This window comes from Ambystoma mexicanum, chromosome 7q (genome assembly GCF_040938575.1).
Source record: "Ambystoma mexicanum isolate Mex_15411 chromosome 7q, UKY_AmexF1_1, whole genome shotgun sequence".
NCBI classification, from domain to species: Eukaryota; Metazoa; Chordata; class Amphibia; order Caudata; family Ambystomatidae; genus Ambystoma; species Ambystoma mexicanum.
The window spans coordinates 234,766,110-234,783,390 of NC_090941.1; positions in this window are offsets into that span (position 1 = coordinate 234,766,110).

Below are 17,281 nucleotides of genomic sequence, written 5' to 3' on the forward strand. Positions count from 1 at the left end.
GCCCACTACCTCTATGCTAACATTTCCATCTCCAAGCAATAATAAGGTTGCACTACTGATGTGCAATACCTCAGAGAATACATTGCCTCAGTCTGAGTCAGGTTCTGTTCCTCTTCCTGTGACTGGACAAGGGGAAAAAACTAAAATACTTCTCTCATATTTCCCCCTGAAGAGAAAATCTAAAGTGGATTGTGAAGATGTTCCCAATTCTTCGGGTGTTACCAGCTTTTGCTCAATGAAGACGGCTACTCAGAGCACTGTATCTATGGATGTTATTAACTCTTTATCTGAAGAAAAGGGGGAGCTTCTTTGCCATCATGGTATGCATCCTGTAATTCAGGAGGCAAATGGAGGGCTATATGAGGGGACCATGGATGATACTCCTCCGGTAGTGGAAAAAAGATATGCTCTAGATTTCGATACCTCATTATCCTTTATCGATTCTTTTCTGGAATGTTTTCCCTCTAGGAAACGGTCTCCCTTCCACCCAGAAGCCAACTACATTAAACCCCATCTTTCAAATATGACTGATATAAATCAGATTATTGGTATTCTTGTCTTTAATTATGAGAACCTAAAGACAGAGGTCAAGACTAATTCAGTACTTCTGGAATCCTTGCTCTTTAAATTTGATAACATCAAGCTGCATGTTGCTGCCAAAGAGTTTCTCTTTAACCAAGTAAGGGCTCTCTTGTGAGTCGAAGGTAGCTACATTTTGATGATATTGGGAGCTCAACCAAGGAGAATGGAATTAACACTGATGTGCAAACCTGTTTTCCAATACTTGATTTAGCATCAGGGGGTGATGAGGCTTGTTTTGTGCCTCTCCCGGACAATAATGCTGGGGATGTATGTTTTATATCTGCTGTCTCTAGTCCTGTAGGGGGCTCTATATTGATTGAGGAGGTTGGTTACATTGGAGTACTAAATAACGGCCCTGATCTCGATGTGGTAGAAGTTGTCCCTTTAACTTTGACATATTTTCCTCCTCAAGTATTGAACCTGGTTGCCTCAGTGCCTAGAATGGCACCAATGAAAAGTGGGAGAAACAATGGGCCTGCATAAAGAAAATAAAAAATCGGACAGCTATCAAGAGGAATAATCTGACTACCAAAAACTTTCTGCGGAATTTATTTACCCGATCTACTGTGAAAGCTGTAATGACTAAATCATCCTCCAGTGAAATAAGACCTGTCACTCAGACAAATGGAATTATTTTGCCTACTAGGGAGTTGGTTACCCAATGTACTAATTCCTGTGTGGATGTTATCCTTATTGAGACCACTGTGAAGGGCACTAACTCTCAGTGTACTACCGTGGGTGATTTACAAGGTCAGAACTGTACTGATGTAAATGTCCCTGTTGTTATGCAGGTTTCTATGCAGAAACAGGGTCCCCCAATTGGTGCTTCAGAGGTTTTGAATCTTGTCAAAGGGGATAACATCTGTGCCCTGGGTGAACAGCCCCTTAATATTTTGCAGACAGGACCTTTTAATTCTTTAGGATTATAGGGATTATCTGTTTCATCAAGTGTACCGGGTGGTTCCACAGTTCATCCTTCCTGAAATATAGTCTCTGACTTGAGAGAGGGAAGATGGGGAGAAGGTACACCACTTGGTCCTTCGGTATTCTGATCTGACTATGAGAATACTCTATCGTCCAGCTCTCAACCCCAGAGACTATTGTTTGAGTTGGATGTAAATATCTCTTAACACACATATGCTATTCTATTTGAGAGTGTACTGATAGATCAATGATACGGAAAAGCTTGACTATTCTGAGTCTTCTTTCAGAGATTCCTATTCTAAATGTTATTTTCTCAGGTGATCTCCCGAGGGTGGTATTTCCTGATCGTTGTTCTATGACTGCTTTTGTCTTGTATTTAATGCTGTTATGAGTGATAGGGATAGTATGAGAGTTTTTGGTTTCAATTTTACATTTTTCAAAGGAATAGTTACAAAGGGTCATTCCGCTAGTGGACCCGCAAAAGAATGTTCTTATGCTATTGAGGTGCAACAGCTTAAAGAAAAACTTAAGTTCTCTCAGGTGACTAAAGATTAGTCTTGGCTCTTCAAAGCGATGCAGCCCTAATCTTGAATGGCCAGGGCATAACATATTTCCTCGTGAGGTTCTACTTACCATCTTGTCCTGGAACTCCCGGGGACATGTTTAGTTGTTTGCCTATCCTGCATTGGAGGCCAAACTTCAGTCTTTTCTGATAGTTTCTCTTTAGGAGATAAGGTTGTCTCATCCCCTGGTGTTTGCTGGCTTCTAAGTTTCTTTCAAGCAGCCAAGAGAGGTTCTAGGGGTCGCTCTTATGGTGGCTTCCTAACCTTGGTGAAAATCTTGTTATGCATTGCCTATTGTGAGAAGTGATATTTCTCGCTTTGGTGTATTAGTGACCCATATTAGATCTAAAGGCAAACATTTTTTATATTAGAACTTGTGACACCTGGGAGTAAAGTATGCTTCTTTACATTGCAGGCTTGGAGTGGCTCTTATGCTGCACAAGCCATTTTTGCTGCTTGAAATTCTTTTGTCAGTGAAATTTGTGGAAAATATATTGTTTGCCTAAAAACGTACTGTCTTCTGACGCTGCATGCAAGTCCTTAGGATATTGCTTTTGAAGTAACGCTCAGTTTTGAATTTCCAGTGCCTACTACTAAAATCAGAGTGACGGGAAATTACATTTCCCAGAAACACCAGGACCACACTTATTGAGTTAACAGGTACACCAGTGCCAGCACACCAGACATGAAGCCGGTACTAATACTGACCTCTCTCTCCCACATTTGTAGATTGGAACTTATGACCCAAAGGAGTAGAGTGTGCTTGTTTACATTGCAAGGTTGGTGTGGCTCTTATGCTGCACAAGACGTTTTTGATGCTTGAAATACTTTTGTCTGTGAAATTTGTGGTAAATATATTGTTTTTTTTAAAACGTACTGTCTTCTGATGCCGCATGCAAGCCCTTATGATATTGCTTTTTAGGTAGCACTCATTTTTTTGAATTTCCAGTACCTACTACTAAAATCAGAGTGATGGGAAACTACATTTCCCAGAAACACCACCATCACACTTACTGGGTTATCTGGCACACCAGCGCCTGTGCATCTGAGATGAAGCCGGTCTTCGCCGGCCCTCTGCGTACATGGTGCTGCAGCAAGTTACTCTGCTTGTTTCCTGGTAAACTGAAGCACTGCCATCATCCTTTGCTGTTACATTACAATAGTTCTATTTCGTCTAACTGGTCGTGACATGGGCTTCCTTGCAGGGGAATCTCTAACACTGGCACAGCTTTGTTTTCATACGATGGTACTCATAAATAAGTGAAAAATCACTAAAATTGCCACTTTGTAGATATTGCGCATCCTATTGAAGATACAATTGTCCATAATCGTATTGATGCACATAGGGCACCCACAATTGATAATGCAGTGGAAGTAGGAACCGAGCCTCAGGTTGCTATTACCATCTCAGATCCAATCCCCTGATGATAATGAAAGATAACAACAGAATGGTCGATAGCGACATCACGGTCGCACAACATACTTGGAAAATGACCATATTACCATTCAAAACACTGGTGCAATAATCCCGCAGGAGACAAACAAATCCCAGCAGCAGTCACAGAACAACTGCTAAACTGGAGAATCCGAATTCTCGACAGATATAGGAAAAACACTAAAAGCAGCCCTTTTGAACATGAAATCTTTAAACAACCACGCTTGTGACATACACGATCTGGTGACAACGATCTTGGTGACAACCAACAAACTTGATATCCTGTTTCTCACAGAAAGTTGGATCAAAGCTACTAGGGGCCCAGCGATAAACCTGTCAGTACAGTCGCGTTAAGCTATTTTCTGTTAAAACATAGAACATGGCACTGGGGAGGGGTTGCAATGATTGCAAAGAAAGAATTGGGACTATTCATGTCACCTATCCCTTGCCAGGGCTGTGAAATACTCCTAGTCAAAATGGTCCCAACTCCCAATATATGTGTACATTTTGTTCTACTCTACCAACCACCAGTAGTAATGCCCTAATTCAATGAAAAATTGCTCAGAACCTAACCACCTTAGAGGGCCAGAGTCGACTTACCTTGTTCTTGGGAGATATAAATCGATGGAAAGTTGACAAATCAGATAAAGGAGCCCTTGAATATTCTGCACAACATTAACTTTCAAGTAATGAATAACCAACCTACAACAGACAAAAACCATTTGTTAGATTGGGCGACCACCTGAAAGTTAAAAATCAACATTACACAGACCAGACCATGCATTTGGTCTGATCCCTCCGTTATAGAGTTTCAGATCCAGCCACCAGAAGGATACTCCAAACCCCTTAACCCTCCTAAAACAGTTACTAACCATAACTTTAAAAGAGTTGGCTCCACGGAAATAGCATCTTGTATTAACGCCATCATGGCAAAAAGATCAGAACACGACTTGGCAGAACATCTAGTTGCCTCTTTTGAATACAACTTCACATTGATGCTGGAGAAAATAGCTAGAAGCCTAACAAGACTTGTCAGAGACAACCCAGACCATCAAAAATGGTTTACTCATGACCCTAGTATACTGAACAAGGAAAAGTGTATTCTAAATTCTCCCTGGTTAAAACTCTGGATGGATAAAATAGAAAGGCCTGGAAAGAGGTGGACCAACCATATTAAATTAAAATCGTTGACACCAAAAAGGATTACTTCCACAAAGAAATAAATCAAGCAGCTAACAGTTCTAGAAAACTCTTTAGGGCTCTCAGGCTCCTTGAGTAAACAAAAGCACTTCAATTGCCCGTTCTGCCCACCAACCAAGATGCCGTAGCAGTACAGGCAACATTTGAAGCTAAAACCATGAACTTAAGGGAGAAAATAAAGGCTGCACTAAAAAATACACCTAAAATCGATTACCTTAAGCACACTGGTTGCAAGTTACAACAGGAACCCTCCCTCTCTTTTACAGCAATAACAACAACTGAAATGGAGAACATGCTTACATCCAAGGGGCCTACCACATGTTCAGAGAATATCATTCCTCCCAAACTCATACTAGAACATAAAGATCTGCTCGCTCCATTTGTAGCGAGATTCATAAACGCAACATGTAAAGAAGGAAGGATTCCTAAATCCATGAAGACAGTATCGGTTGCATCATGGCCAAAAAAAAAAAAATCTGGACCGCAAGCCTAATAATCTCAGGCCCATGACCAACTCTAACTATTTCCTTAAAATACCCAACAAATCTGCATACTAGTAATGCCAATATTGTGTTGAAGCAAATAACATCCTTCACAATAGACAATATGTCTTTTGGCCCAGTCACAGTAGAGAGACAGCACGGGTGGATCTGCAATCTCATATGCTGAAAACCATTGAGAAGGGTTAAGTGGGGCTGTTGGTCCTACTTGACTTATTGGCCACTTTTGACTTGGTGGACCACAACCTCCTTCTCCAATGCCTATGCCAGATTGGGCATTGATCAGAGGCAGTTAAATGTTTCCACACCTTTCTATCGGATCATGAATCCAGCGTATGCCCTCTTTGAGAGGACCTGGGTATTTTATATACGAACTACGCAGATGATACCCAGCTGGTCATACCAATTACTGGTGACTATGATGCAGACTCTTCAACCCTCACTAATATATACAACCAAATCAAAACCTGGATGTCGACTAACTGGCTCTGTCTCAATGGCTGTAAGACAGAGCTACTAATCTTCTGGACAAAACTTGCCCAAGCCAAATTGAGCCACGACTTCTTGAGTTTACGAATTGGAACCGGCATCATCACAGTACTGGACAAAGTTAAGATCCTCAGGATTCAGTTTGAGGCTTCTCTGCGTTCAGACGCCTAGGTTAACCAACTAACTAAAAGTTGTAATTACTATCTTTGTCTGATTAAGAACATATGCCCCTACATCTTAGAAAATAATTGTGCCAGTGTTGCTCGAGCTACTATTCTATCAAGACTCGATTACTGCAACTATCTCCTATCGGGGCCTCAGCTTTGAACATAAAAAATGTCAAGTGCTGCAAAACAACGTTGCATGGGTTGTCAAGAACATAGCAAAAATGGAAAAAATGTCTACCCACGAAGAAAGCTACATTCGATGTCAATCAAGAAGCGTATCCGTTTTAAAATAGGAACAGTGGCTCACAGATGCATATATGGGTCTGCTCCAGCCTACATCAAATCCTTAATACCTTGCTACAACCCATCTAGAACTCTGATATGATCTAACATAACTCAGATCATTAGCCTGAGTTACAGGTTGGAAAATGGCATGGGAAGATCCTTCCCCGTCAAAGCTGCCTGCTTCCGGAACTCCCTGCCCATTGCCATGAGAGGAGTATCTGAGTTAGGAGTATATAGGAAACTGCCCCCCTGCAAAAACAGACTCCTTGTCCTGTCTTTTCTGTTTGTCCATCTGGTGTTTGTGTTAGCGCCCCGATGACTGCAGGCTACCTGCGCTCTATAAATAAATAAATAAATACATAAATACAAGACCTGTTACTACTCAATGTCTATTAGCATGAAGAGGTTGGGGATCTAAATGAGACATTGGTCTGGCTTACCAACTTTGTGAACATCTGGTTTGACTCTTATCCTAATGGACGTCTACAGGTTATGGTTGATTTGAATTCATATTGTATCACTTTGGATCATAAGGGTGATGTTCTTATTACTGGCTCAAATTGTCATAAGCACAGATATGGAGGAACTTGGTTGGGTGGATTGGGAGGACTGGGGTTGAGTCCCCTGCACAACATTGCAAGCAACAAGGTTATTAGTCTATCAACTTTGTCGATAACTGGTTGCAATGCAAATGTCTTAGCTTTAATATTCTCCCATCAACGTATAGTTAGCATTCTATGTTGGAGGCTAGTTGTGATGTTGTCCCGGGGAGCCAAGGGGAAATAGTGGAAACATTGTCTTGTTTGACTACTAATGCGGCTGGCAATAGAGTGAAGTAGAATAATAACAATGTTTCTAGAGCAAACCAGTCAAAATGCCTACAGAATACTATGGATACTTGGAAGATACTTGACGATTGATACTTTCTGTGCTAATAACTTAACTGATTATGTGGGCTCTTTGCTTTTGGTAAATAAAGTGATTCCCAGCCCACAGATTTAGTGTATGAATCATTGGATATGGGTAAAGTGACAGATAGGGTAAGAATTTCCCTTGACTATGATATGGTGCTGGAGACTATAAACAACATTTCTATAACTCTTGCTGCTGGGCCTAACGGTCTCTCCAACTTGTTTTTCAAGGGAGATCCTACTGTCTGGGCAAACACTCTTTTCCATCTATGTTAATCCATAATACTTCAAATTGTATACATCTTAGATTTTGCCAATTTTTTAAAAAAAGGAGATAGAACAAATCCTTTAAATGACAGACCTATTAGCATTCTAGACGCTGACAGCAAGGTGTTTGTTTCGATCTTGCTCTCACGTCTATGACATTGGGCTCAGGAATCTTATATATTAGACAAATGGCAGACTGGCTTCCATAGAAATATGGGTACATCGCTTAATGGATTCCTCTTTGAATGCTTGCAGAACTTGGCATGGAGCAGGAAATATGAGTCTATGTATGATGCATCTGTGTATTTGTCAGCTGCATTTTATGCAGTTGACCAAAATCTATTATTGGCTAAACTCTGCTCTTGGGGTTTCCCATCTGGCCTGCTAAGGGTAATAATTGGCTCGTATGTCTAAATCAATATGGACTACTCTCCCGTACTATTAGTACATCCAGGGGGGTCAAGCAAGTTTGCCTCCATGCACCTTGTCTGTTTAACATCTATATGGCTGATATTGGGAATATTTTGAAGCCTGCCACATTTGTTTCCCCAAAATTGTTGCCGCTCAGCCCATTTTGTTTATCCTCTGCTTTTAGTTGATTGTACTCCCCTAGGGCTACAGCATTTGCTCAATGCATTTTATTTGCAGTAAAGCATTCCTTAAAGCTGAATTCAAATAAAACAAACATGATGGAGTGTTCTAGGGTGTTAGGCAGAAACCTGTGCAGTTCCCTTAGGGACCGCTGCAAAAAGTTTAATACCACAGGAGTAACCAGTAAACCCAATTGGTAGCAGTCTGTACCACCCAGATTTACCTGGCAGCTGTGGCTGAGCAGTCAGACTTCTCTCAAGAAGAGTTAGGCAGTATATAGAGTATACACAATAGGGCTAAAAATATAGTAGAACAAGCAAACACTGACCAGAGCTTTGGTATAAAAGAATATAATTATTTATTTAAAAACACACTTATGAAAATACACTGGCACTAATACATCAAGCAAGTTCTAACACAATCACTATAAGTATATACACCTCCTTAGTTAATTATTCGACAAGTCTAGGTTAAGACACCACTTATTTAGCAAAACAGAGGTGAGCACTCCAATAATTTGTTTAAAAAGGGAGAGAAAAGGCAGAGTAGGAAAATAAGACAGTACCAATACTTTTAAGAAACCACAGCAAGTCAAGAAAGGCAGGGTCTACTGTAGAGCAAAAAGTTAATAGGCCAGGCCCACTCTTGGAGAGAGCAAGGCGGAATGTGCCCAAGATCACACAGTGGAAATACACTCAAAGTCTTGCAGAAAAGTCAAAAGAGGTTGGATCAGTTCAGAAAGGTAAAGTTAGCAGGTCTGATGTAAACCCAGTTAGAAAGTCAAGGATTTACGGGACACCTTGGACAATCTGTTTGAAGGGAGACCAGGCGGGACACAGTACCTGAAATGGTGAGAAAGCTCCAGCGGTGGCAGTGGTTCCTTGCAGTGGGTGCAAGTCATGGCTTCAACCAGAGGAAGAGATGATCTCGACGAGGAAGAAAGCTGGAGGTTGTTGCACTGCCAGGGAAGAAACCAGCCGCAGAGTTTCCCGATTAAAAGGTACACCCTTTTATTCACGGAAGTGGTGAAGCGTGGCTATCCGGTAGCCAGGGTGCTTGGCACGGGCGATTCGACCATGAGACGTTCCAGAAAGGCGAAAAAGGTGAACTGGTTGATCCCACCAGCTCAAAGGGAAGAAGACTCTCCTGGAAGAAGATCTCTTCTGTCGTCGGGGAAGTGGTGTGTTCGTACAGCAGGGCTCCGGGCGGCTCACCACTGCGCCAATTACACAAGAGTGTGACTTGAGTTGCCAAGGCCACTCAGTCCAGGGTGCCTAATCCCCCTCCCACACATCCTTTAGACCCCAGACAGAGTGGCACCATTTGGAGGGCTTCTGTGGAGAAGCTCGCCAAAAAGTGGAACAAAGGGCTCGACTTGGGTTAGAGTTTCAGAGGCGAACACAAACGAACACAAACGCCATTTTAAAACCGAGTCCTGGCAAAAAGACCCAACCCGGGAATAAATATTAAATAAATAACCCGGCGGTATCTTTAACATTGCACCAAAAAGTGGTGCGTTTAAAATCAATGGGAAAATCCCATAAGAAATATTCCGGTGGAATATTTTGCGTGGTATCCACTGCCACCAGCCAGAAACTCGACAAGGGGGGACTGGACAGTGCCCCCTTGGTAAACAGACCCAGGGGCAATCAAATTACCCCTACCAGTAATTCCACAATATGATGGTTTGTACTGGTTCTGTTCACAATTTGAGACTAGTAAAGCCAATGGTGACTTTACATGCCCTGGGAGACAGTAGTCAGTCCCAGGGTATGGAGTCTATGTTGGGGGTCACTATGACACCCCTGTGTTACTGCACTGAGGGTGCTGTGTAACACACATACCAAAAACACATGAAGCCCTATGGAGTAAAATACCCCATAGCCCATAAAACACATTTATAGTCAAAGGACATTCTCAAATCATGCCTAAGAGTGGGAGAAAAAGAGTCTCACTCTTAGCAGGAGAAAAAAATAAACCCCAAAAATCCAGCAAAGCTGCTGGGGGACTCAATAGGTTTGGGAAATTAGCCTTAACAGAGAATTCTCCCTAACATGGGGGAAGAAGGATACTAGGTTTTGTTGGTGTATTGGTTCAGAAGTAATTGAGAAAACACAGTCCCTGGTATACCTTTGCCTCTTTATAAAATCTTACCCTCATATAGGTCGGCTGTATAATTTGCTATTGGAACGAGTGTCTGGTATGGCGAATCAGCTCTGTAGGGTAGACTGTAAATTTGGGAAATATTCCCTACGGCCTGCTGTACGTTACTATTTTGGGGAAAATAGTACCCAAATCACTATACCGAATGGAGGGCTACACCGTGGCAGCATTTTAATTTCTCACCCCTATTAAAGCTGAGATTTGGAGGCGGCCCCGAGATTGCCCTCTTCTGTTCCATTGGATGTGATCCGTTATGAAGTTGGGATCGTCTTGCTTAAAGCTAGAGAAGTGGAAGATTCTGTCCTTTTTTTCGCAAAATCATATCCCCTGATAAGGATTCACTGTTCTCCGATTCTGACCTTTATTGGAGGAGAGGGGTTGTTCTTGGACATATGGCATGTTTGGGTTTTGTAGGAATCATCGTAATGAAATTGGTAGTTTGTCTGAAGAACTAGTTCAGTTCCCAGATAAAATTAAAAAATATCTTTATGCTTATGATTGGATTTCCACTACTGAAAATATGAATGCCTATTCTTCACTGAAGCATGTAGCGGTTGAGCACAAGGAATTGGGCTCCCTTGCACCATTTCTCTCGCTCTATCCCGATAAGAGAACACAATTTATTTTCTTGCAATTTCATTGGGGTTTAATTTGAACCAAAACAACACTGGTTAGGTACAATATGGTCACTAAGGAACAAGCAACCTGTCATTTTTGAACGACGAGTGGTGAGATGAAAACTTTAGAACACTTGACACTCTTTTGTCCTGCTATTCAGGAGATGGGGCCTCATTACGACCATGACGGTACGGAGTGAACGGCGCCGTAAAAGGTGCCGGCGCCGTTCACTCCGTACCGCCGCATTACGAGTTCCCCTCGCGGGACATGTTAAGCACGCCTGGGAAAACCAGGCGTGCTTACCGGGTCCCGCGAGGGGAAGTGGGAACAAACAACGGGCCATCTCGTAATGGCCCGTTGTTTGCTCCCTCTCCCATTCCCATTCAGCCCTGTGGGGGCTGAAATGGGAATGGGGAAGGACCGTGTCCGGGTCCTCGGAGGGAGGAATTACCGGGCCTTCCGAACTCGGAACGGCCCGGTAAGTCCTCATTCCGAGGACCCGGACCCTGACGCGATTTCGGCGGCAGCCATGCCGCCAATAGCGGCATGGTTACCGCCAAACTCGTAATGAGGGCCATTGTATGCTATTTCCGTGATTGTATTTACCTGATTTAATGGATAGATCTGTCTATGAATGTTCTGTTTTTATTGTATGTTTGATATGCTATCCTTATTATTCTTTTTTTTACTTGTATTTATATGCTAAAGGTTAAATTGTTTTTCTTAACCAATAAGAATAAAAGAAAAAACATGACAGTTTTCCGACACGTAAAAATATTGGTAGAACATTCTCAATTAATACAGTAGTTCAATTGTCTCCTAACTTGTGCCCTAAGCAAAACAACTACAGACTAAACCAAGCCTCATAATTTGGGGAGGTTTTGGTCCCATCTGAAATTACCATTAGTCGGGATGACAAAACCCTATTTTGCTAGAATACTATCATGTTCATTCTGTATAAAAAAAAAAAAACACTGTTATCACAATCCTTTTTCCCCTAATTTAAAAACAAGGAGGGGGGTAAAGGGATACTCAATTATAAAAAAAGAGATATAAATGCTGGCAGTAACATTTTTAAACATGTTTACCGACAACATTTACACGCTAGAAATTATGTATAGAACATCCCTTTTATATTTTTCTCTTTCTGTTCCTCATTGATGCTAAAATAACTTTTCAGGTTAAGCACTTGATTTGGAGATTTGTGCGCAACCTACAATCAAATATTTCAATCGCTTTAGGAATGAGTCAGTCATTGGTCCTGTTGAGGATGACTCTGGGGTCAAGGTTGACATGTGGCGCATTACAATAATAAAAAGTAAATAAACTAAGCAATAATAAATTGAGTAATAATAACACCTTTTTTAATTACAGAGCTTTGCAGTACAAGCAATCAGGCATGCAGCACAATGTAAACATGCAATGTTATTGTTTGTGGATATTATTCTCAGCTGCATGCTTCCTTATCTCACTCCTCCATCTCTTGCACAGTGTTCATGTTTCTTCCATTCCTTGTGGGACTACCTACTAATATCAGGTTTCTACATAACATTTAACGTTGGAATCCTAAAAGTGCAAACATACTTGTTACTGGCTTAAAAATATATATATATATATCATAGCAGTTAATTTGTTGACCTCAATAGATACAGAGTTCAATGGGCCTTGCCGCAATTCATACCAGACACTGCAGTTGCCACGCAAATTACCAGTCGCTGAGTTCTTCACTAACTCACAAAGCTATGAACGTGTCTTGATACCTACATATTACAATGCATACAGTACAGTTAATAGAACTCCTTGTTCCATTACTTATGTTTTATTAGAAGAATGTTACCCACGGATTGCGAAGTCTTCCTAGCATTGCATGTTGTCAATACTCAGCAATCAAAGATGACTGTCTGTATGTGATTGAACATGCAGACACTATTAACCCCTTAAGTGCCAGGCTATTATTGAAGTCTATGCAAACAGGGCGAGTATACTCAGAAAACTGTAATATTTAGCAGGTTGATTCAACCACTCATGAGAGAGCCTCTTGTGTGCATACCTGCCTTGAAAGTCCGAACCTCCTACTTACTACCTACTGACTAATAGTGATTCCACAGTGATTGCCTACTCCCATAGGTCACACAAAAAGTGATTTAATGCATGGTAACTTGTCATTTGAAGGCAATGGGGTGGGTACTTTTGGCGTACATTTGATTTCAATCCAAGGCATTCTCTAGAAATGCCAGCAAATGGTTTGAATTCCTGGGAATGTCGATGGCACTTCTTAATGAGTAACTCTTTGTATCATGGCATCACATAGCAATGGTGTGAGCACCTAGACATTTGTTGGCATGTCAAGCAGTGTCATGTGAGTGTCTTGATGTTCGGGCACCAAAGAAAAAGTTGCCCACATTTACAAAGGACAATCAACTTCTCTTGTGATAGACTGTTTGAGCAGTACCCAATGGGGATTTATTTTGGTAAAAGCCTGCGAAGGGGCGAGGGGCACGGGTGTTGGTGCCTGAACGGTTCTTCCCTGCTTATCTGTTGCTGCTGCTGCAATTTTGGGAGCTTTGCCACCTACTAGAAACCAATATCACCTGTGAAGATTCCGGTGTAGGGGGAGGGGCATGGGTGTTGATGCCTGCAGGGTGTCTGCGGGCATTCGCAACACCCGCAGCCTTCCCTGACTACGGATAGGAAGGAGCAGCCCTTTTAAAGGCCATTCGCCGACACCCAAGATCTGACAACTGAGTGGAAATCAAGAGGAGGCTAGAGCGCAGTTTGCGCATAAAAGAAAACATAAGACCGAGGGTGCGGGCTTTGCGACTGCATGTAAATGACTAGCAGCACAGGTGGGAGTCTTTGCTACCGTTAATCAGGATAAACAGTGATTATCGACACAGATGTCATGATTGTGATATGGCTGCGTGTCAAAGTGGGAATGGACTTGTGCAGCGGCCGTTAAGCTTTGAAGCCATTAAGCAGACATTAAGCTCTGGTTCTCTCTAGCTTGGACTATTGTAACAGCCTCTTTCTAAATCTACCTGCCTCTACTCTCCGTCCTCTGCAACTAATCCAGAACAGGACTGCGAGACTTGTCCTTGGCCTCAAGCCCTAGGATCGTATCTCTCCAGCTCTGAAATCTCTCCACTGGCTCCCAGTGAATGCAAGGATTACATTCAAAACCCTCTACATTGTCCGCAAGGCTTTCTGGGGCCTGGGTCCAAAATACCTTCAGCTATCCCTCCGAACATACCTCCCCTCTCGAGCTCTTTGCTCCTCTACCTCCAACTCACTCAGGGTCAGTCGTTTTTCTAAGAAACGAGCTGGGTGTAGATCTCTGTCTTCGGCTGGGGCCTCCCTCTGGAACAGCCTCCCTGCCACTCTAAAACTTGAGGAGAACCATCTCTGGTTCCGGAAGCACCTCAAGACCTTCCTCTTCCACCTTCACTCCCCCTCTCCCCTGCTGATCTGTTCTCTCTTGGCACCATGCACCTGGCCACCCTCTGTCTTTTGGGCCCAGGTACCTGCTCATCCTGCCACCCTCCCACACTGCCTCCGGGCCACCCCTTGCACTGGGGTCTGTATCTGTACCCATACAGCCCCCCCTTTTTCTTCCTGCACTTATCAGACCTACCCTGCCTGCTGCCTTAAACCTAGCACTTGCAAATTGCTGGCTGCATTACCACTGTTTGTTGCCTTTATTATTTATTTATTGTTATTTATCCGTTTCTCCTCTGCTTCGTACTTTCCACCTCTCCCCCCCTTCCATGCACTTTTCCCCTCCCTCCTCTCCCAAGCACTTGCGCGTTCTCAATGTCACTGGGCCTAGTAATATTGCTGTTTTGTTCTCCCCTGTTCCCCTCCCTTGCCTTGTCGCGCTCTGAAACACTTTTGTACGAGCGCAATAGAAATAAAATATCAATCAATCAATCAATCAACTTGTTGTCATTGTTGACTCTGAAAAGATCACTGGGTGAAACGAACGGCTATGTCTACTGTTGGGTATTTTGTGTAGATTTGGGGCCTATCAGTATTTTCTTACCACCAAAAATAAAAATAATTTAGCAATAATCACTCCTTGCATTCATATTGGGTTTGGTATTATAGTGGTATCGTGGCTATGCATTATTTCAGTACACATATATATTTGGTTGGTATACATTTCGTTGTGGTATAGTGATGAGCATAATGTCTTTGTTTTATTTGTGGCCCCAACATACAAAACCCCTTTCTTTTGTCTAGACTGTTCTTGTGATCTCTAGAGGCCTCAGGCTTCTACATTATTCAATAACACGACATTTTTATATGGAGTGCCACTTATGTCTGTTATCACTGATTTATCTACACCAGTGAGCTATGCTTCCATAAAGTATTCACAATAACATGTGGTATAATCACTAATTTATTTACATTAGTGAAACTATTTCCATAGGCCTCTCTCTCTGCTGACTCATGTACGTCCAGCAGACTATCAGATTGTGTTCCACTCAGAAGTCACACACACATATACACTGAGTGGAACCACGCACACAGCTATTTATAATTACTCATAACATACCTTTTTCCACATGGGATGCTTGGCATATATTACCTAATAACCTCCCCTTTTATCATGTGATATGGGCTAACTGCACCAGAGAAAAACAGAAGCAAATAGAAGCCTTTACACAGATTGTGATTTACATCAGTTTAATTTCAAAAATCATACATTACCAGTTTTGCGAGGCAGTCTTTTCTAGAATAAACATAAGAGAAACAATTGCAAAATACATGGCATTTCATTAGTTTCTTTGCAACAATAAAAAGAACAGTGCATCAGTTGACTTGCATTTCTGAATGGCAACATTGGAATGCAGCTATCACTACGCTGCCTGACTGAAATAGATTTCATTCACCAACCGCACTCTCACTTTGTATAAGATAATTACCAGCAAATTGTAGCTGTTCAGCACGCGAACTCTCTGGGCTGGTCGCTTTCTTTAAATGGCTCAGGGCTACCTTTTAGAGCACCCGGAGAGAACCATGCAGTTCCAATCTGCACTCTTTTGCCCTCAAACCGGTGCTAATTGACTGGAATCTCCAGCCTGTGAAGGTCAGCAGTGCACTGGAACGACACCTCTCAATCAGGCAACCCCACAGCAACTCCCGCCAAGTCCTCACCGAAGCTGTGCAAAAGTCTACTCACTTTCTTTCTCCCCGGGCTGCTTCAAGAGACCTCTGTTACAGCCTCTAACATGATGCCTGCCCAATAAGAATCCACTATGTCATACCCTCCTTCTTCAAACAATAGCTCACTTTTCAGTAAGAAACTGTATCCGCTAATTTCCTGCTTATTCGAGTTTTCTTTCCTGAGCAAGGACCGTGAAAAGCACAGAGTAAGAGAAAGAAAAAAAAATTCTGAATGCCCGTTTAAAATGAGTTTCAGCCTGCCTTATTTTGCACATGGAGAACACATTATAATATTAAGAAGTTAGAATCATGTTAGTACTGTTAATTATATTACTTCATTAATCCTCTAATGTGTCTCCTGCAACAGAGGCATTTCAGGTGAGAAAAAAAAATGGTGTGTTTTTAAATGTAAAAAAAAATGATGTGTTTTTGACTGAGTAGCCTGTCTTCATTTACATGTCCATATGTTACACTGGCAACACATGGCTTGCTGTAGCGCATTATAACAATACATTGATCCCATGCAGTGGCGCTGCACTCCAAAAGAACGCTATACATTGATCCTGTGCAGTGGCGCTGCACTCCAAAACACACTAAATAATCCTACACTACCCCTGCTACTTACAATGCCGATGATCTGCCAGCAAACCTAGCATCTGTATCTGCTTTTATCCCTCAACGTAAAATGCTGATGGTAAAAAGGAAAATCCCAGTAGCAGATTTATCACACACAGCATGTATTAAAATGACTAGCTCAGTAAACCCTGCAATGCTTTTGGGAGAAGCCCCCTTATCAGATAAATTAACCAGTTCTTGGGATCATTTAGAATCCCAGTCAGCACAGACTGATGTCAACACTATTGAAGCTTTACTGAAACTTGAAAAGACCATATGCTCATATGTACCCATATTTACCCAACAAAGGCATGGGGTTCACATCACAGTTACCTATTGTTACCTATTGTTGGAGCCCCCCTAGGATGGATACAGGGTGACTACTTTTTTTTACCCCAACTACTCTTACTTTTTCAAATGCAGCTCCCACTGTCTTGTCCCCCAGTCATTGTCAACCAGCAGCACCACTGCAATTTGTTATTCATTAAAGAGCCAATGCTGGGCGGATTAATCCCTGAGACTGAAGATAGGGGAATTTTGGAAGAGATACTGGCTGCATTAACGGGGGTAACTAGCAATATTTTGCCAGACAAGGATCCTCTCAGCCATTATCCGAGTGTGAGCAAGCGGTAAACCCTGCAATAAAACAGCTCGACGAGGGAGGTTCAGCGACCAATGTTTGTCAGTGTAGCACTGTGTTAGCGGAAATTTAGATATTTAAGTTTTATCTTTGATTGAAATAGTTGGAAGGGGCCTGCACAAAGGGGGACCGCTGAATGTTTGTTTGTTTGTTTGTTTATTCATT